This window comes from Peromyscus leucopus, chromosome 20, assembly GCF_004664715.2.
Source record: "Peromyscus leucopus breed LL Stock chromosome 20, UCI_PerLeu_2.1, whole genome shotgun sequence".
In the NCBI taxonomy this organism is placed as follows: Eukaryota; Metazoa; Chordata; class Mammalia; order Rodentia; family Cricetidae; genus Peromyscus; species Peromyscus leucopus.
The window spans coordinates 21,575,076-21,597,130 of NC_051080.1; the positions used below are offsets into that span (position 1 = coordinate 21,575,076).

Below are 22,055 nucleotides of genomic sequence, written 5' to 3' on the forward strand. Positions count from 1 at the left end.
CTGTAGAATGAATGAAAACCGTGTTAATTGCCAGGTCTTGAGCAAACCATTTCTTTTCTCTGAATCTGTTTGCTCATCTCTGAATAAAGGGTTTGTCCTCGGTGACTCACACATTCTCTGTACATTCATAGTCCTGACATTCCAAACACACTGCAGTGCACCAGAGCAAAGATCCTATATGGTCACTAAGTACACAGGAACATGAGAGGATACTTTGTAAGCCTTCTTCAGACATAACTGTTTTTTCCAACATGTTGCTACCTCCTCACAAAGCATTACAGTATTTATTGTCTCTCTCCATGAACCTAGACCTAGATCTATAATGCCTGGCTTGTTCCTGGTCCCTAAAACAATGTCTGACACATAATAGGATCCCATTTGCTGATTTAAAATTTCTAAATATTGGGGCTGGAGAGACAACTCAGTGGTTAAGGGCATCTTACTGCTCTGGCAGGGGACCCAGGTTCAGTTCCCAGCACCCACATGGGGGATTTCAACTGTCCATAACTCCACTTCCAAGGGATCTGTGGTGGTTTGAATAGATATGGTCTCCATAGACTCATGGTTGGAATGCTTGGCTCTTAGGGAGTGGTACTATTAGGAGGTGTGGCCTTGTTGGAGGAAGTGTGTCACTGTGAAGGCAGGCCTTGAGGTTTCATACATGCTCAAGCCATGCCCAATGTGGCAGTCTGTCCTGTTGCTACCTGTGGATCAAGATGGAAAACTCTCAGTTCCTTCTCCAGCACCATGCCTGCCTGCATGGCACCATGTCCTGCCATGCTGATAATTGACTAAACCTCTGAAACTGTAAGCCAGCCCCAATTAAATGTTTCCCTTAAGAGTTGCCATGTCATGATGTCTCTTCACAGCAATGAAACTCTAGGACAGGATCCAACACTTTCTTCTGATCTCTGTGGCACGTATGTGGTACACATACATACATGCAGTCAAAACATTCACACACATAAAATATTTTTTTAATCTTTCAAAATGTTTCTTCAAGTTTTATGATTATTAGGAGCTGGGAAAGTAACTCCTTTGCTAAAATGCTTGCCTAGCATGCATGAAGCCTTGGTTTCCATCCCCAACACCAAATAAACTGGGCATGGTGGTATAAGCTTGTCTAATCCTAACACTCAGGAGGCAGAGACAGGAGGATCAGAAGTTCAAGGTCATCCCTGGCTAGAATATACTGAGTTCACAGCCAAATGAACGACACAAGATCCTGTCTCAAAACAAAAACAAACAAAAATTGTGACTATTAAGTTGAAAGATTAAAATACAAATTCATCTATCTAACCAGGTGCTATTTATATATAAAATAGATATCCCTGTGGGGAAATGGCAAAAGGATTAGGGATGTTAAAATTCATTGAAAAAAGGGTGGGAGTAGAGATGAACCCTTTAATGTCTTGAAAGATCTGTTGTTCAAAGAGATGACGACTAAAATGGGAAGGCTTGAGGCAGGACAGATGTGGATGTGGCCACGGGATACGGAAAAGAGCTGGAAGGAGGCATAAGGCATTGAAGAGAGCCAGCGCAAAGAGGTGGCTGGTAATCTATTAACGGAAACGCGATCGCAGGGGAAGAAAGAAAAGTAGGTAATATGACACCAACGAAGAAAAGGCAATTTACCTGCAAGTTTTAATTACAAGCTAATATCTATTAAATTATTCCCAGGTGCACACAACTCCCCCCCACACACACACACTAATTGCCTTGATCCACAGAAGGTTCAGTGAATCTATGCGTGAGCAGGCACTTGGGGCTGTCCCATGCTATGTTCTGAGTCCCTACATGCTTTGTGAACTACTGTCGTAGATGAAACTGATTCGAGTCCCCCAGACGGAAGCTCACTGACGTGCCCCAGATATCCGGTTAGACATGTAGCTGACACATTCCAGCCTGTGTCACACACTGCTAGGGTGACACCCAGAGTTACATGAACTAGCCTTCCCTTCCAGGGATGAAAGGCACACCATCTTACTGCAGAACAAAGCCTTGCAACTGACAGATGATACAGATCAGTGGTTCTCACTCAACCTGTGGGTCGAGACCCCTTTGGGAGAATTAAACAACCTCTTCACAGAAGTCGAATATCAGATATTTTATGGTTGGGGTTCACCACAACACGAGGAACTGTATTAAAGGGTCGCAGCATTAGGAAGGTTAAGAACCACTGATAAAGATGATACATCCTGTAAACTTAAAAAGTAGGAATTGTACCTTCAGCATCAAGATGTCAGGGGAGGAAGGGCAAGGAGATGTCGCAGGAAGTCCTTGTCCTGAGATTCCTCAAATCACAGGAACCCTCAGTTGCTCATAAGCTGAATCTTGATGCTTCCTCTGGTCTCTCCTTGTACTTGGGACCACATGCTGCCGTTAGCACCTCCAGCCCCCACCTGCCTGCCTGGGCTCTTTGCCATGTCCAGCAACTCACCACTTGGAGCAAACCAGGTCAGCCCCCTGTTGTGAGTGCTCTCAAGCAGCCTGTGGTTCTTGTTGACAGCATTTTGCCACTGTGATGGTATGGTTTCCTGAACACCGGGAGCTTCCCCCAGGCAAAGGCCAAGCTGTTTTGCTAACCCTGTACTCCTGAGCCAGCACTGAGGCTGGCATAATCCCTGACAGAAAGCAGGTACCTGGGACACAGCTGCAGCCGGCTGGCCAGGGGCATACACGGCCATCAGTGGTGACTCACCCCAGTCCTGGGGCTAATGTCAATGCAGGCCTGCAAGTAAGAGCTATTTAAGCAGCACAGAGGAGTAAGGTTAGCAGCACTCACAAGTAGCCTAAATGATTAAGTCCCCAGCTACAGACACTGGTATTTGAAACTCATGACTTTTAAACAGAACAACAGGATAAGTCATACAGGAGCGAAATGTGTGACTGAACTTAGCTCCCCACGGTTACTTTTTGAGGTTAGAGAAAAAAAAGTTATTGCAAACAGCTTGCGGGGTTGGGTGGGGGTGGGTGGGGATCAATATGGTCTTTGTCACAAGAAGCTCAACTGACTTAGTTAGCTAGCATCCTCTCTAAAACCCTGGTACAGATTTCATGTTAGAACGGAGACATCAAGAGATTGCATCCTTCCTCAGCCGTAATCTGTAAGGAGGCAAAGAGGAAAATGGTACCTTGCCTAAGCTGGAGGCTTGCCACAACCTATGAATTTGGAGAAAAGAACTTTTGTATCCATTTCTATACGTAGCATTGTCGTGTAACAGGTCACTTGTTTTATGTGTGCCTATGTCTTAGTTTCCTTTCCGGATGCTGCAGAAAAAAAAAAATGTGCTGACAAAACCAACTTAGAGGTAAAGGGGTTTATTTTAGCCTAGAGTTCCAGGTCACCGTCTATCAAGCCAGAAAGTCGAGGCAGCAGGCACTTGAGATGGTCACATGACATCCACAGTCCAAACCAGAGCAATGAAGTAATGCATGAGCGCATGCGGGTGCTCAGCTTGCTCTCTCCACTCTAACACAGTGGAGGATCCCCTGCCTAGGGCATGGGGCCACTCACAGTGGGTGGGTCTTCCCTCCTCAACTAATGAAGGCAAGATAATGACCTACATACACGCCCACAAACCAATTGGTTCTAAACAATCTAGACAATCCTTCACCAGGAACTCCAGAATGTAGCAAGTTGACAAAACGAACCACGGCAGCATGCAGAGTTTCCGATGAAATGACGAATTTTAGACGGAAAAGACTTTGAAAGTCATCTTTAGTCTATTTTACATTTAAAAAAAGAAAAAGAAAAAAAAAAAAAAAACCTGAGTGCCCAAGGTGTCGAGGAACTACCTGTCCACAGCTGGATATGAGGAGTGCAATCCAAGCCATCCACCCCACCAGACTGGGATCTAGGCCATGAAGTTCACAGAGGTTTAAGTCTACACTACACTGAGTTCATCTTCAAAGGTCATTCTGACTCCCTGAGGCATGAACAAGAGTCCTGTTTCTTTAATAAAATAATAATAATAATAGCTCCTAGTTAGCAACGTGCAAACTTTGGTATGCTATCTGGTATGGTTTTCAGGGCAAATGGAGGAGGGGGGATCAATGAAGTTATTCTTATCTAGCCTTTCACCACCCAAGTGCCTTCCAACAATGAAATTTTTTAAAAAGTTAGGAGAAGCATGCGCGCGCGCCTCGCATGATGAGAAACACAAGTAGAAATGCCCAATGATGCACATTTCCAGTCTCCCATTGTTAATATTCTGATCCCGCCCCTTGGCGCCACCCTGTATCCTGAGGTAAAAGTCTCTTTAAGGAAAAACTCCGCCCATTTCTCTCTTCTCCCCCACCCTTTTTCCCCCCACGAGGTGCGTACCTCTTGAACCCCTCGCCCCCCTCCCTCTCTATCTCTCCCTTCCCTTCTTTCTCTGCCCCCTCCACCAAATAAAACTCTTCCCTGAGCGCCTTCTGCATGGCATCTCTGTCTCTCACCCACCGTGGAGCACCTTGGCCCTACCCACCAGAACCTCCCACCGGAACCACCCCCACCCACCACCGCCAGCACGTGTAATATCCTAACGCCCATGATAGTGGGGAGTGGAGCCACTCTTGATGGAATTCTAGGCTGACTGCTGAGCGCCTGTTAGCGTCTTCTCTGCTGCTGGGCCTTTGCCCAGTCCTTCCACCCTCCCAAGAGCACCTTCCCTCCCGTTCTCCCACCTCCCAGTAGGACTCTTACATCAAGACTCCAGCCAGAAACTGCTACACACGTTTGGTATGCGTGGCTCCCCTTTCTTACTTCATGGTAATCCACAGCCCTATTTATGCCTCCCATCCCTCTGGGAAGGTATCAAACACATGAGCAACGGGATAAGGTTTACAGAGGCACTGAGAAGAGTCCTGCAAACACACAAGATGGAGTTATTAATTTACTTAATCTAGTTTCTTGAGACACATACAGCGGTTTGCAGGCCAGAATCAACCAACCCAAGATTAATAGCCTACTTTACTGCGTTCTTTTTCTCCTTCTAAGCCACAAGTCAAAATAAACTTACCCTCAATGTACAACTTTGCAAAATATGGCTTTGAATATTGACTCCCGAATCCACTGTGGTTATTAAAAGGATGGCTGTATCCACCAGGGTGTGGACAGGTTATGCTGTGGTAACAACAACAACAACAACAGAAACCTCAATCACAGACTAAGGATAACCACAGTGGTCTCTCAGGGACAATCAAGATAAGCCCAGCGGCCTCCTCTTTCTGGCCTTTACCTGTCAGTCTGGGTCAGTCCACTCTACAGATACCAGTTTGAAGCTACAGCCACTCCTGTCCTTCTCCAGCCTCCCACAGAGAGCACAGGGAAGACCCATGGGAACATTTGTAAAAATTCAGCAGATGACCTGGCCTAGAGATGCCAGCCAGTAAATGCCAATGGCCCATGACCATTTGTCGCTACCACATTTCCATTCCTCTCCAGACCATCATCAGGTTATAGTTGTCACACAATACTGCTGTAGAGCCTGTCTGCCACTTGAATCACCTGAAGAGCTTAAAAACTACTGACTGTGGCGGAGGAGATGGCTCAGTCAATAAAGTGCTTGCCATACGAGCTTGAGTACTCGAGTTCGATCCTCAGCACCAACATTAGGAAAGAAGTCTGGTGTGGTGTGTGTGCTTGAAATCTCAGCAACAGAGAGACAGAGATGGGGGATCCCTGCAACTCAACCTGCCAGCCTAGCTAGTTCCGAGCCAGGTGAGAGACTCTGTCCCAAAAAATCAAAAAGGATAGCATCCAGAAAGGAATATCACCCACGGTTGCTCTCCACAGGTACGTACACACGTACACACACACACACACACACACACACACACACACACACACTAATGCTTATGTCCATTTCATTCCCAGAGTTTGTAAATTAAATCTGCTATCATGTTATCTACAGCATCGAATTTTAAAAGCTTTGTAGGAGATTCTTCTCTGCAGACAAATTTGGAAACCATGGTCATAGCGGCAGCAAGACTTACATGCACATGCATATGTATATTTAGCATGTACACACATAATGCAAGATGGCCCCTCCCAGGAGCCATGAAGCCCGTTCTCTAGGAGCAGTGGTTATAACTACTGATGTATCAGAGTAAAGCCGGGTTCTGCTGTCGTGAGGGGCTCTCAATTTCACACCTAATAACAGCTATCAATGTCATCCTCCCGGATCACAGCAAGCCTCAACAACCTTTTGTTTAGAGATAAAATGACTTTCTCTGACATTTAACCCTAAGCCTTGTGCCCACAGGCATTTCTTCGCATCCAATTTGACTTCACACCTTTTCTAGGCCCAGCTGAACCACTGTCCAGAGTAATCAGAATCCCCAAATTAGACGGATGGGAATGGATGAAAGTAAATCGGGGAGGCCATGTCCACCAATGGTTATTTATTAGGAATAGAAACTGAGCTTTGAACGTCTCTTCGTCCGTGACCCAGAACGGTAAGCAGAGAACTTAAGGGACATCTGGACAGGTTACATACCATTCAGTAATGAGCTGGGGAAAGCGGGCAAACAGACTAGGAACTCACAAAAAAAGGACGGCACCTAAGTTACTGTTGGAGTTTTTGAAAACTTAGCACAAACTTAGACATGCCTGAAAAGAAGGAATCTCAGCTGAGAAACTGCCTCATTCAGACTAGCCTATAGAAGTAGTTTTCAACCTGTGGGTCACGAGCCCTTTGGGGGTGTCAAGTGACCCTTTCACAGAGGTCACATATCAGATATCCTGCATATCAGATACTTAGATTACGATTCATAACAGTAGCAAAATTACAGCTATGAAGTAGCAGCGAAAATAATTTTATGGTTGGGGTCACCACAACATGAGGAACTGTATTAAAGGGTCACAGCATTAGGAAGGTTGAGAACCACCGGCCTATGGGCCTGTCTAGGAGGCATTCCCTTAATTGCTAGTCAATGTAGGAAGGACCAGTCCATTAAGAGCTATCCCATCCCTGGGCAGGCGGGCCTGGGCCAAATAAGAACGGTACCTGGGCAAGCCAGGCAAAGGGAGATGGTAAGCAAGCTTCTCCCATGGTCTCAACTGCAGTTCCTGCCTTGACTTGCCTGACGATGGAGAGACTGTGGAAGAAACCCTTTCCTCCCCAGGTTGCTTTTGGCCATGGTGTTTATCCCAGCAACAGAAAGCTAAGCGGGACACTTGGCAAAGCCTCGTGTGTCAGCTAGACGCCAGCTGCCATTTGGATCTCCCCAACTGTATTTCACTTCTCTCGGGATAAATGTGTTTACCGGGAGAGAAGAGAGGTGAGTGAGGGGGGTGCCTAAAAACAAGCAGGTGCCCTTTCACTTGGGCACTATGTTCAGAGCATGCATGCCATGCACAGGGTGGCACAGCATTCCGTCCGACACCGGCACAAAATGATTCCAGCACATCATCTCCCTGCCCTGTGGGATGTTGTCTCTGCAGTGTCTGGAGAAAACCAGAAAACCCGGTTTGTTTGCCTTTGCTTTGGCAGTTTAATTTAGGACTCCCACTAGCTCCGTGTAAACTCTTTGCCAACATGAAGAGACATTCTGCATTGTTGAAGGCACAGTTAACTTGGGCCCAAGGGAAGGAGGCATTGTATAGATTACATAATGGTTACTCTATTGCTTTAAAAAAAAAAATGGCAGCCTCTGGCAGAAAAGTTAAAAGAAGAGAAAACTCATTTTTGTAAAAGTATCTGAAGCGACCATGTCTTCTGAAGCATTGTGAGTCAACAATGGATCTGCCTTTCTTGGGGGCTTATTCAATTATCTGTTACTTCCCTGAGCCTGGGGAAAAGAGACTTCCTCCCATCTACAGTTGCCTAACGGAAGAAGGCAGGCAGGATTCTCCTAATAAAAGCTGCAAATGAAAAGCAGTAACTACTCCCAAGGCCCTGCTTATTGTGAAGAATCATTAGAAACCCCTTTTTAGGGCCTCTATTAAGAATCTATTTTCTCTACAAACCATCCCAAAAGGGAAATAGAGTGGGATCCACAAGCCCAGACACATCTGGCTGGCTTCCTAGGGCCTGACTGCCAGCAGCAATCTAACCTTCCCTACACTGGTTTTCTCATCTACAAAATGGTAATAATTTTATAGAAATATGATGAGAAGTCACTATGAAAATGTGTAAAATGGAGCCGGGCAGTGGTGGCGCACGCCTTTAATCCCAGCACTCGGGAGGCAGAGGCAAATGGATCTTCTCTGAGTTTGAGGCTAGCCTGGGCTACAGACTGAGTTCTAGGAAAGGCACAAAGCTACACAGAGAAACCCTGTCTCAAAAACCCAAAAAGAAAGAAAGGAAGGAAGGAAGGAAGGAAGGAAGGAAGGAAGGAAAGAAAGAAAGAAAGAAAGAAAGAAAGAAAGAAAGAAAGAAAGAAAGAAAGAAAGAAAGAAAGAAAGAGAAAGAAAGAAAGAAAGAGCCGGGCGTTGGTGGCACACGCCTTTAATCCCAGCACTCGGGAGGCAGAGCTAGGCAGATCTCTGTGAGTTCGAGGCCAGCCTGGGCTACAAGTGAGTCCAGGAAAGGCGCAAAGCTACACAGAGAAACCCTGTCTCGAAAAAAAAAAAAAGAAAGAAAGAAAGAAAGAGAGAGAGAGAGGTAAAATGGTGAGCATTTAAAAATCTATCAATGTCCATTTATTCCAACGTGAATTTGTTATGAGAAGAGTGACCACTGTCCTGACACATCTTGGTGTTTCCATCCTTGCATGGAGACCACTTGGAGACTGTCATCTCTTCCATTCATCCCCCACAGGAGCCATGCAGACTTGACTTCAATTCATAAGGTGGCCCTGAATGGCCTAAGACAATGCTATACTCTCCTCTGCCACCATATTGGTCTGAGACATGGATGCAGGTCCCGAGATGATCCAACCAGAGGGAAGAGTAGAAATTTTGTTCAAGGACTCTACAAAGAGATGATAGCTCTCTCCTTTAAGCTATTGTGAAGGATGGGAACCTGAGAACAAGCAAAGCCAGGAGACCGAAGTGCAGAGCCTAGAGATCAGAAAGTCAGGGCCTGGATCACAGTACCCGAAACCCACCCTACTTCCGCATATGTCAATCACTTACCTGCTTCTACCAGTTACCCCAAATGAATTGGGAGCTCTGTAGCTTGCAGTTCAGAGCATTCCACCTGACCTGTCCTGAATGATTCACTACACAATAGATGAGGCAGAAACGTAAGCACATTTCCGATGATTTAAGCTCAGACTTCATGTTCTCTCTCAGAGGACACAAATAGGTCTTGGTTGCCCTGGATCTTAGGACTTAATAGCTTTTCTATACATAGGCCCTCAAACAAGTATTTTTCCAAATAAATGAATGGAATGAAACTATCAAGTAACCTGGAGTTTCAGAAGCATTTAAAGCCCCAGGCTCTAGCTGGTGCATAAAAAAGGAAGCCCCAGGTGTGGAGCGGTATCTGAGCCTGGGATCAAATCATAGGCACAGCCAAGCTCCAGCTCCCTGCTCTGTTCTGCACAATGGGGTAATTATACCTGTCTCCCCGTGGTTAAAGAAGCCATGATAAGGAACAGGAGAGGCCACACTCACACAGTATGTATTTCCCTCCCTTTCTGCAGCTGACCTTCTTGCATACCATGGACTCTGCGCTGGGGTTCAGAAACCAAAGTTATCATAAGTGCACGATGGTAGGGCTGCACAGACAGCCCCAAGAAAGTGGGAAGTGAGAAGGCATGCCTCGAGGCTACCCCTTCCCACCACCCACATACATTCATGTTAGGAGCAGCAACATTAGTCGGACGGTGGTAGCACACACCTTTAATCCCAGCACTAGGGAGGCAGAGCTAGGAGAATCTCTGTGAGTTCGAGACCAGCCTGGTCTACAAAGTGAGTTCCAGGGCAGGCTCCAAAGCTACACAGAGAAACCCTGTCACCAAAAACCAAAAAAAGAAAGGAAGGAAGGAAGGAAGGAAGGAAGGAAGGAAGGAAGGAAGGAAGAAAGAAAGAAAGAAAGAAAGAAAGAAAGAAAGAAAGAAAGAAAGAAAGAAAGAAAGAAAGAAAGAAAGAAAGAAAGAAAGAAAGTATATACATTAAACAAGGTCTCCAGCTATCAGCTGTGCTATCTGCGAGCAGAACAGAGGTCGTAGACTAGTGTGGCTGTCAATACCACAGCCCCACATGCTCCTAGAGGGTTGAGTAACAAGCAGAAAGGATGTGGAACTCAGCTAAACTGAAACTCCAGGGAAGCAGGGGCTTGTCTCATTCACTGGAACTCAAAAAGCACCCCATGAAAACATTCCTCAGTACTTGACTGGGTACTCGAATGAGTGGACATGCAGAAGGCAATGAAATCAACATTCTAAGAGTAGATCTTAATGAAACCCTGATGTATATAGTGCTGCCTGCCAGGCAGACAGCAGTCAACCCAAAGATCTAGAAATTAAAGGGGGGTGTTGTGAGCCTGGCAGAAGACAGAACTCTGACCCCATCAATGCCCATGCCTCTGAAATTCTCCAAGACAGTTTCTTTCCCTGACAAACACAAATTATCAAGATTAACTAAGACCTAGGTATGGAAATGTGTGCCCCAAGTCCCCACACTCAGGAGGCTGAGGCAGGAGGACTGCGGAGAATTCAAAGGCTACACAACCAAACTCAATCTCAAAATAAACAAGCATATAAGCATGTAAGTTTCCAAATGCAATGAAACAAGAGAAAGGGGGCTGAAAGGCATATCAAAATATTAATTACAATTAGTCCTAGATAGTGAAGTTATTAAAGACTTCAGGGTGTGTGTATGGAGGGGTGAACATGGGGAGACCAGAAAACAACTTAGAGAAGTTGGTCCTCTCCTTCTACCTGTGGGTCCCGGGTATTGAACTTGGGTCATCAGGCTTGGCACCAAGCACCTTTTATCTACTGAGACATCTGGCTGGCCCATTTTGGGATTTTCTATAGTCAGCACAAATTGATTTTCTAATAAAAATTAAAGTGTCTATCCCAGCACCTACGGCACAGAGTAAGGGACTCAACCGTGCTCCTGCCCTGACAATGTCCTCCAGACACCTAGAAACAGCTATCACATGTCTGTCTTAGGTTTCTTGTTAAATATTTCAGTTAATTTAGTGGCTGGATTTCAAGGCTGGATCCCTCCTCTTTGCCAAGCTCCATCTGTTAAGCCCAGAGCACGTACCGTACAACCAGCACTCACTCTCACCCTCCTCTGCTCATTCCTCCGCTCATTCACTCAACAAGGAAACACTAATTAAACACCTACCACGCTGGACATCCTTTGCTCTTGCCTATCTTATCATTCAAACACCGTTCCCAGACTTCCTTAGGGAATGAGCACCTTGCCTCATTCTCTGTCCCTGTGCCCCAAGAGACCTGCAGACCCCAGCCTAACTTCTCCAGGGGGCAGGCACTGGGCATAGAATGGCCATCAGAGTACTGAGTACACTTGGCAAGACGGTTGACTGTTTGGGGGATGTGCATGTTATCCAGAGCCGGGGGGGGGGGGGGACGCGGGAGGAGGGGGGACCTCGCACAGTAAAATCGATTCTGAGACTTTCTGCTGGATTATTAGGAAGGCGACCTTTCTAAACCCGCCATAACTGCTAACTGCTATCTGATGCCACAATGTGGAAAGGAAATGTATTTCATCAAGAGGTGAAAAACTGTCCAGACTTGGCAAGACTTTTAAGCTTTGGATTCTATGCCTCAAATTTTATCTTTAAACTTTTCAACTAAATAAACAATCAAATCTTCTCTTTACAGAAGTCAGCTCAAGCTAGAGTCATTCGGAAAGGGTCTGAATTTCTGGGAGGACATGAAGCAAGCTGACCCACGCCACCTTCCCAGGCTCACAGTCTGACATGGAGATAGCACTTTTCCTACAGCTACAGAAAGCCAATATGATAACAGCCGAATTAAATTCTACACAGTGCAACATAAGCATTAAAAGGGGCATCAGCAAAGGGTCTCCCAGGGCAACAGTACTTAAGCCTGCTTTCTATCCCTACCCAGGCAATGAAGACAGAGTAACGGTCTGAGGGAGTCAGATAACACTGTTGATTCGCATCCCTCTTCCAGGAAACTAAAACCCCCGAGTCCCGGCTTGCAGAGTGGGCAATGATATGCCAAGCCAAGCGCTTAATGGAACTCCGAATGAACCCCCGAAACACTGCCTTGAGAGATATGAGAAATGCCACGGTCAAATAACCATCACTCGGGGACACGGGACAGAGGAAGTGATGCCCTTAACACCCAGGTTGGGTTCCTGCCATCTCCTCCGGAAGCTGAAGCTGCCTGCCATCACCCTCTCCTGACTCTGTAAGCTGGTTGGCATCCCTGTCCCCATACCTATTTGGGTTACTGTTCACCAAATCACAGGAAGTTGCCATCGAAACCTTTCAAGATGGATAACCCACTTAGGGAACTTATCTCCGAACTGTGCCACGAGAGAGACAAGAGGAGAAACCTGTGGTCCTATAAAACAGCTCATGAGTTCGACATGTGGCCAACCGCGGCAAACAACAAACAACAGTGAGCGCTCCTCCGGGAACATCTATTTTGCTAAGAAAGGCCATAAATGTTCTTTGTCAATGCACAGGAGCCGGTGTCTTGGGGCCTTTGATGATAACATCCTCTACAGGCGGTGGGCAGATCAAATAAGTCTAAAAAAGGATGGCACAGAGGGACAAATCTTCACCTTCGTTGCTTGCTAAAAACGCATCAGGGATTCCTTTGTACCAGAAACAAGAGTTCTGACTTTCCAGAACAAACAGGCTTCAAGTTGAGACAATTAATCCTGACTGGAATACACCACCCTGTAACCCAGGGGGTGGGGGCTGTCAAAGGTTAGTGGCAGGTGGGGGGGGGAGCTTGAGATGCCTTCGGAGTCCCCTGGATGGCTAAGCAGTGATTGCGTAAACTTGTTTATAACAATGCCTCTAAAGCCACCAAACTCCCTCTACTGCATGGCAGGACTTGACCTAAGTCTGTCTGTCTGTCTGTCTGTCTGTCTCTCTCTCTCTCTCTCTCTCTCACACACACACACACACACACACACACACACACACACACACACATCCTGCAAATGAGATTCATATATTTATCACCTATTTACTAGATGGCTTGAGAACCCAGATAGAGTCAATGAGGAAACCTCCAGCGGCAGATGTGTGAACTGAACCAGATAACACAGAGAAAGGCCTAGCTAGCGCTCAGCACTGGCTTCCCATTGGAGACTTGCTAAGCCCCTCTAACAATGGGAAGGGCTCTCATGTGGGAGGCTCCCCAAGCAGTTTTGTTTTGTCCCGTGATGGAATGCCTCTATGTAGCCCAGGCTGGCCTTTCACTCTGCCTGCCTTGCCAAGCACTTGGATTATCAGCACATGCTTCCATGCCTCGTCCTAAGTAGTCTTTTAGCCACAACTGATTCTTCATCAAAAAAGCAATATGTGACCAAGCCTGGCAGCCCAACTCTTATAATCCCATGACTCATCTGAGGGAGGAGGATCACAAGTTCTAGGCTGTTCTGGGACAGAACACAAGTTATAAATTAGCCTGGGATATAAAACACTGCATGTTTCCAGCTGCGCTCTAAGCAGAACCAAGCAAGTGTGCATGCTGTGTCTGAAGGCAGATACGAATAAAAATTCATGCTCCCCTCTTAACACATATATGAATACCTACCACATATACGTTTCCGGACATTGCTTTTCTTACAACTCAAAAATATATCCTGGCTACCTTAGGAGCTGCTGGTCAGCAAAGCCCAAAACAATACAGGCTCTGGCTTTTTGATGGCCCACTGACACTAGACTGTAAGACCTCACTGCTGAAGACACCATACCCCTCGGCTGCACGTTAGCGAAAACAAGCTGGAACTGAGCAGGAAGCTTCCTCCCTGCTCCCTAGCTTTCATAATGATGAAAGGTGCTACACAGGCTACTGGTAAGGATACATTCGATCAATTTTGCATCGGCAGCATTAATTAATCTGCCAGGCAAGATGTCCCCATGCCTGCAACAGTGGCACCATTGTTATGGGGCACCCAACTGCTCTGTGACGAGATTTGAGACCATATGACAAGATCATATGACAACGTTCACAGCTGACACTGTAAATCCCATCAAGAAGAACCCATGGCTGGAAGGTCATAAACCTGGGAGGATGGGGACTTAACACTCGTGTTTAGCTAAATTGACATGGTGTCAGACTGTCTCCTAAACATTCATGTGTATATCCAGACACAAGCTACTCTCAACCTTAATCAGAGAAGCTTCTCTTTGCAATGAATGGATGGTAGTGAACATGGGGACTTAACGGCTGTTCAAGGTTCTGAGAAAAAGGGAGGGCCGAGTGTTCAACCCTCAAAAGGACATTTATAGCCCTCCTAACACTCAGGGAACATTACGGAAGAGCGAGAAAAGAATGTGAGAGCCACAAGGTAAGAGGGAGGACTACAAAATGCTATCTCTTGGACATGACACAGATAATACGAACACGAACTCACAGCAGCTACAGTTGTCTGAGCTGGGTCCACACAGGACTAGTTCTGTCAATAGTCAGTCATCGGTGGTAGAGGGACATATGGGACTTACCCCTCCCTGATGAACTAGTGGCTATTGGTGGCTTCTGAGGGAGAAGAGACAATGTCTTCAACTGTCACAGAACAAATTTAATTAACAACAAAAAGGATATAGTTGAGAACCCATTTTTGGGGGTGGGGAGGTTTGGTTTTTCAAGACAGGGTTTCTCTTTGTAGTTCTGGAGCCTGTCCTACAACTCACTCTGTAGACCAGGCTGGCCTTGAACTCAGAGATGCGCCTGCCTCCTCTATCTCCCAAGTGCTGGGATTAAAGGTGTGAGCCACCACGGCCCGGCAAGAACCCATTTCTTGTTAGCATATAGGCTTACTGCTTTGTACAACAGCACTGATGACATCTGACTTTAGGGATATACATTCAATCAGTCTCTCATTGATACATATCTAAGTTGCTCCCAAGGTCTTGCTATGACAATAAAGCACTTGAGGCACTTAGACAGGAGGATCACAAGTTGGAAAGCAGCCTGGGTTACACAGCAAATTCCGGGGAAACTTAGGCTCCATTATGAGATCGGCTGCAAATCAAAACATAACAAAACAAAATCTTGACATAGAACTGCCGAGTCAGAGAGCATGTTCACTTGAACCTCCATAGAGACCTCCAGGTGCCCCTCAGAGTGCAATCATTTTCACTCCAGCCAACAGCACAAGGACTATGCCATGCCTCTACCCACATGCACAAAGGGCTGCCTTCCTGTTTTGTTTTCAAGCACAGTGGGGAAAAGAAAGGCAGAACTCTGCTCCTGTCCCATTGTCTCTTCTTGCCCCTATGAATCACCCATGACATTACTACTTCCTGGAAATTCCACTCCTAGGTGCACAACCCAGAAGCAGAGCTTAAAATAGCATGAACATGTGAGCCAATGGTGTGCCGGAACCAGTTCATGTCGTTTCAAGAGACCTGACCATGTTCACAGCTTTTCAACTCCAAGTTCAGAGACACCATGTTGCCAGCCTGAAACCGGTCATTAGGGGAGTTGTTTACACCAAAGAAATCAGCAAATACAGGGCTAGGGAGTGGCTCCGTGGCTAAGAACACTGGCGGCTCTTCCAGAGGACCCGGGTTCGATGCCAGCACTCACATGGTTGGCTAACAACTATCTGAAACTCTAGTTCCAGCGGATTTGATGCCCTCTTCTGGCCTCCATGGGTGCTGCACACATGTGGTGGTGCATGGACAAACATAGGCAAAACGTCCATTCACATCAAAAGTAAAATTAAAAAATAAAAATTAATCTAAAAAAAGAAGTCACCAAATGCTACACACCAGCCTTTTTTTTCCTTTCCTCAGACAGACTGCTGTAAACATTGATTGGCACATTAATATATACTACAGTGGAAACTGAGGCTCTGCCTCCCTTCGCTGAGTGTCTTATCCTTGATGCGGACCTGCTCACAAATTCTTAGAAATCAAAGATTACAGGAAATCTCAAAGAACATCTTGTTTTCTCACATGGCTTCTCCTTTAGTCCCACCATGGGATAAGAAGTAGTAATTCTCCATGTCTCATTACTATTCTTTCCTATTTACAATCCCTTGGCCACACGGTGATTTGATTATTCTTGTTAATTCTTGCTGGGGTCAAATCCCAGCTCTGTGTGCCACCGTGAGTAACAGGATTTAACGGTGTTGGTTTTTTGTCATCTACAAAACAGAGAGGACAATGGGACGCAATGCAAAGATGAATGGACTGTGGGGAGCCCAGCTCCAATGGATCCATCTGCAGAATAGCTCCTGAACCTAGGGCTCAGGGAACCCTACAGAGGAGGGCGTGAGGAGGTGTAAAGGTTGTAAGAGTCCGAATACCAGGAAGACTGTCGTGTGACTCTTAGGGATGCATCAGGAAGACCAGAACCATGAAATATCAATAGACATGCGACGAACATGGAAGGGGGCAAACCTCACAGAAATCCCACCCCTAGACAAAGAACTACAGGGAACTAATGACTGCTGAGAGAGTATTAGCCCCACCCAGATTTGAGCCCCTGATTGGTTCCCCAATATAAGTAGTCAGCCCTGAAACTGTACAAACGAAAAGCAAAAACGAACTCAGTGGGCTGTGTTTATATACTTGTCCATATGTCTGTAACAATAATAAAGAAAAAGAGGCTATCAAGCTGAGAGTGAGGAGGAAACATCAGAGGGGTTGAAGTGAGGAAAGGGTAGGGAAGAAATTATTTAATTATATTTCAATTAGAATTGTAAAATAAATAAATAAAAATACAGATAACCGTAACAATATCCCCTCACAATTTTGTTCTGAGGGCTAAGTGAGTTAATGCAGAAGCTCAAAACAGTATCTGACAGACACTTGACACAGGACAATGCTAATACTGTCCTATAGCTCACTTATTCTCTTTATAGTCCTTTTGTTAGGTTTTAAATAAAATGACTCTCATTTCATCTCAGCTGGTTTTTCAATTTTTTTTCTTTCTTTTCTTGCTTTACCTTTCTGATACCATTAGTCCTCAACCATTTTAGATATACTATTTCACAGTCTTATTGAAAGGTGACGTTTAGCAACATCTTGAAATGGCTTCTTCCTGGGTAGTTTATTGTTTTTAACTGTGACTGCTGTAGAGAAACTCTTTTCCTTTTTGTGGAAATTGATGAAATATCCTTAAGGCTTGAGTCTGTGTTTGTGGTATGTGTTAGACCAATTTTCATATTAACTGTTCAGGTTGAAGGATATCATGTCATAAGTAATAAAAATATAGACTCCACAAATATGTATATATATTTATAGTACAGTATCAAGTTTTTTTTTTTATTTCTTGTGGGTAACATTCTTTCAATTAAAGGTAAACTTCCAGATAGTGAAGTTTTTTGGCCTCATTTTCATAAAGAAATCAGACCTTCAAGGCTCCTGGATATTAATTCTACCTTCTATCAGGCCTCACTTCTAGACTCCCTGTTGAATGAAAACCCCAGGCATTGGAATCTTGGGCTACAAAAGCCCCACATACGTCATAGCTTTTGCTCAGACATACCCCCTGGCTTATATGTCTCTCTGAATTTCTGGTGGAATCTGGAATATTCATTCTTACAGACTCCCCAAGAAGTAATGCTTTTACATCCATCAACTCTGCATTAGTACTGGGAAGTATTTGTGCAAATCAGCTTGGTGTATATATCACACCAACCACAGACTTCCAGGTCACCAAATCCAATGTAACCACTCATTCATGCTTCAGTTCTACTGGCATTAAAATAATAGCTTACAGGCTGCCGATATGGCTCAGCAAGTAAAGGCACTTACTATACAAGCCTGGGGGCCCGAGCCCAATCACTAGAACCCACATAGAGGGGAGCAGAGAGAACAGACTCAAAAGTTGTCTCCTGGCCTCTCTCTACATGGGCATACATGCTGTCCCCTCCAGATTACTCCAGATTTAGCATCTAATGTCAGCATGTAATATAAAAACTAAAAACTCCAAAGTGGTTCCAAATCCCATAAGGCCTCACACTGAAGACTGGCAGACTATCTTTCTTTAGCTGAGCACCCATATGAAAGCTGTTTTGGATTTAAGGGACATGCTGTGTGATAATTCAAATGCAGAAATATAGGAGACACTTGATGGCACAAGATGCTCAAATTTAGTTGGGTGGTGGCGGCGGCGGCGGTGACGCTCGCCTTTAATCCCAGCACTCTGGAGGCAGAGCCAGGTGGATCTCTGTGAGTTTGAGGTCAGCCTGGTCTACAGAGCGAGATCCAGGACAGGCACCAAAACTACACGGAGAAACCCTGTTTCAAAAAACCATAATAATAATGAAAAAAAATATGCTCAAATTTTAAAAGGCCCCAAGAAGAAAGAATGACAGGTCCATATTCACTCTAAGACATATGCCCACCAGGAAAAATGACATGATCACCTATGCTACTTAAAGTGTATTTGTCTTCAGTTTGTTTGTGTTACGTCTGTGTATGTTAAAAACAAGAACACAATAAAGATCACCGTGGTGCCTGTTACTCAAGCAACACTAAGGAGCATCCTAGAATGACTGGAATACTGAGTCTCCTGATCTGTGGCAGTTAAACTGGGTATGATAGTAAACATTCATCCAGCTGTAAGATTAAGATCTGTGTTTTACCGCATGCACAGCTCCGTCAAAATACACATGAAAAGCATGCCTGAGCAGAGGCTGCCGTGGGACACTCCAGGAAAGGTTCCATGCAATGGCGAAGCCTCACCACAAGTTGGCCAGCCCTGTGGAAGATGGTGAGTAGGCCAAGAGGTACAGGAAGAGGAGACAGAAGATGTAAGTGCCCTGCCAGCTAGGGGGCACTAGAGCTCAAAGGGAATGTCTTCTCCTAGGTGCCCTCAGAGGGTGACCAAAATTACATGGGTTAACAGCACTGGCTTGCAATCCAGGTGTGAATACTGACTCTGCCCCCAATAACAGAGGGACCGGGGCAAAGTATTTCCTTCCCACAAACTTCAGGTTGTAGAGCTGTTGGGAGAGCTGACTGGAGTAGTGGCTGCACAACAGTCTATGTTCCAAAAAGTCTGCTGCCACTGTTTCCTAGGACAGGAAGTAAGGAAGGATCACCATCGCGCCAAAGTTAGCCACTTAGATTACTACTCTGACTCGATAGCCTGCAGAGTCTCAACATTCACAGGCAAAAGGAAGAAACAAGGCGCTGCGTGCTGTCACTCCAACAGGGCAGAGATGCTTGTACTGAAGTGAGAGCCACCTCCTGGCCACTGCTGCCCACAGAATGAGAGTGAGGAGTGCAGGATCGAGAGCCAGGTGGCCAGGGCCCCATGCCAACTCTGTTACTTACCAATGTGGTCACCTCGAAGGAATTAGTCAAACTCCAAGCCTCAGTTTCCTCTCCTGTAAAAGAATAAGAGCAAGGATTAAGCAAGCCACCACAGACCTCAGCACTCTAGAAGTCCCTAGTAATCCTGGCCTTCACTAGTACTTTTTTCCCCTCCCAATACTAGCTAGTACTATGGTCTGAGAAGAAGAATTTTAAGGACCATTTATACAGACCACGGCAAAGCATCCAGTCTTTTTGGCACCGTAACACGGTGTTGTCGTCTACAAAGATCATGCTCAAGAATTATGTCAGTGCTAGGCATTAGAGGTGAGCACTTTGATCCAGCATGTTTGTGGGAGGCAGAGGCAGAGGGATCTCTCGTGAGTTCAAGGCCAACCTGGTCTACATAGTGAGTTCCAGAACAGCCACTGTTTGGGGTTTTTTGTTTTGTTTTGTTTTTGAGCCCTGACTCAAACAACAACCCTATATAATCAAGTTGCAAATACAGAAATCATACAAGGAAATGGAGAGATTGATCAGTGGTTAAGAGGGCTTACTGCTCTTGCAGAGGACCAGGGTCCAGTTCCCATCGCCCACATCAGGGATTCACAACCACCTGTCACTCCAGTTCTAGGGGACATGACACCCTCTTCTGGTCTCCACAGGCACCTGCACATATGTGGCACACATAAACTCATGTACACAGAGAGGCAGAGACAAGTGGATCTCTGTGAGCTCAAGGCCAGCCAGGTCTACATAATCCAGACCATCAAGAGCTAGAGTGAGACCCTGTCTCAAAAAGACAAACAAATAAGCAAAATAAGACCTTTTAAAATGTCATGTTTTAAGTAAGTTTGCAGTTCTGTGTTGGGCTACATACAAACTATCCTTAGCTACATGAAGCCATGGCATGCAGCAGGAGTGCTTCTCAAACACTTTTCTCACTTAGTGCTTAAAATAGCTCTAGCCATCACAAAAGAAAGAGGAGGAGGGAGAAGAAGAGGGGCAGGGGGAGGGAAGAAGATAAGAGATAGACGGATGGCGAGGGAGGAGTTGATTCGGAGCAGTAATTTGCTGATGGCTGCACACAGCAAGGACAAAGCCCCGAACATCTATAACTCAGGGCCATTTGGGTTGGACTCCATGGTCCCAGAGACAGAGGATGGGGCCAAATTCTAAGTTAAAAGATCTGGAAATTTCTGGTTGCAGCAGAAGTCCTGGTCCCAGAAAAATGCTCAGCTCAACTTGACTCTGAACTGGTTGGTCTCAGTCATCCTGCCCCTGAGCCATTTCCTGTTTGGGGGGGGGGCGGGGTTCTGTTCTGCACAGAGAAGAAAGCAAACACGCGCTGTGCCCTCAGAGTTCTCACTCTCGGAAACCTCTCAGAGCAAAAGCTCATAAATCAAAGAGAGTCTTCAGAAAACCAGAGTTCAACAGCATCCCTCTTCACGCATGGCCAGCACTGAGCGTGAAAAATGGAGCAGGGGTGCGTACGTCTGGCCACACTCACTGCCAGGTGGAGGTGGAAGAGATTCTCCCCTTTTTCTGAGCAAATCTTCAGCTGCCTGGGTGTTTTCACTGAGTTCATGGAGTTCCCAAACTACCGGAAGCCATTTAACCTGCTTCGTTTTATTCACAAAAGGTGTGAGACCGGGGCTCGCTGTCACAGGAGACCACTCACTGCTGCAGCCACCAAGGTGTGCTTTGCCAGCTCTGCTGCTGTTCCCAGGGCACGTGCCTTCCCCTGGCTCTGGCTGTATGTGTTACCATTTTGTTCTAAATTCATCACACATAGCATAGAGAAAGAGAAGACGACTCAGCTGGAAGGCTATCTAACGCATGCTCATAGTCATATCCCCAAATGTGTACGCACACATGCACATAAACTACGAGTATATACCACACCATATCGCACACATATGCACACCATATACAAGTATAACCCACCCCGCAAATAGTACACATATCATATACCTATATGTCCCACACTACACCATGCACACTACACACATACAAGCACACCATATACATAGCATGTCACATGCCATAACATACCGCACATGTACAAATGAAACACATGCACCACACACATATAAACTATATATATACATATGTATCAAACATGACACATACCATGAGTACACATCACATATATCCCACTTAAACACATACAGCACACACACACACAATGTGACCATCTACCACACACATGCACATTCATGCACATACCACATTCATGAATCATACTACATGAATCACATATACAACTCATATATACCCTGTATGTATGTATGTGTGTGTGTGTGTGTGTGTGTGTGTATCACAGTGGATACACACCATAAATAAACCATACATGCATATACCACACATATCCTCACCCATGTTATAGCAAACCACACACATATATACCATCAGCAAATTGCGCAAATGCACACTACACACACAGACACACAACTGCCACTTTCCCCATCTCTTCTTGCTCTAATTCTTTGACCAGATTTTTAGAACAGAAAATGGGGACAAGTTGTTCATTTGGGAACCTTTTTAAGGCCTTGTGCAAAGTCCTAGAAAGGAGAAAAGGCATAAAAACTCCTGGCTTGCTTTGTTTTGGGGAACATTAAGGAAGCTGACCACTGTACAGCTCAGACACAAACCCTAAACACAGAGTATCTGTAGCGGAAGGAAGGTGGTATCTAAAGACAGATGACAATCTCTCAC

The 22,055-nt window shown here is 45.5% G+C and overlaps 1 protein-coding gene across 2 annotated transcripts in view; it reads right to left on the minus strand.

Annotated features, from left to right (window-relative positions):
* Cyrib (CYFIP related Rac1 interactor B) overlaps nucleotides 1–22,055 on the minus strand; it is a 138,461-nt gene that overhangs the window by 78,139 nt on the left and 38,267 nt on the right. For both annotated transcript variants that reach the window (XM_028876037.2, XM_028876040.2), the window contains exon 2: nucleotides 19,359–19,411. The gene's annotated coding sequence lies outside the window, so the exon portion shown is untranslated. The remainder of the gene's footprint in view (nucleotides 1–19,358; nucleotides 19,412–22,055) is intronic.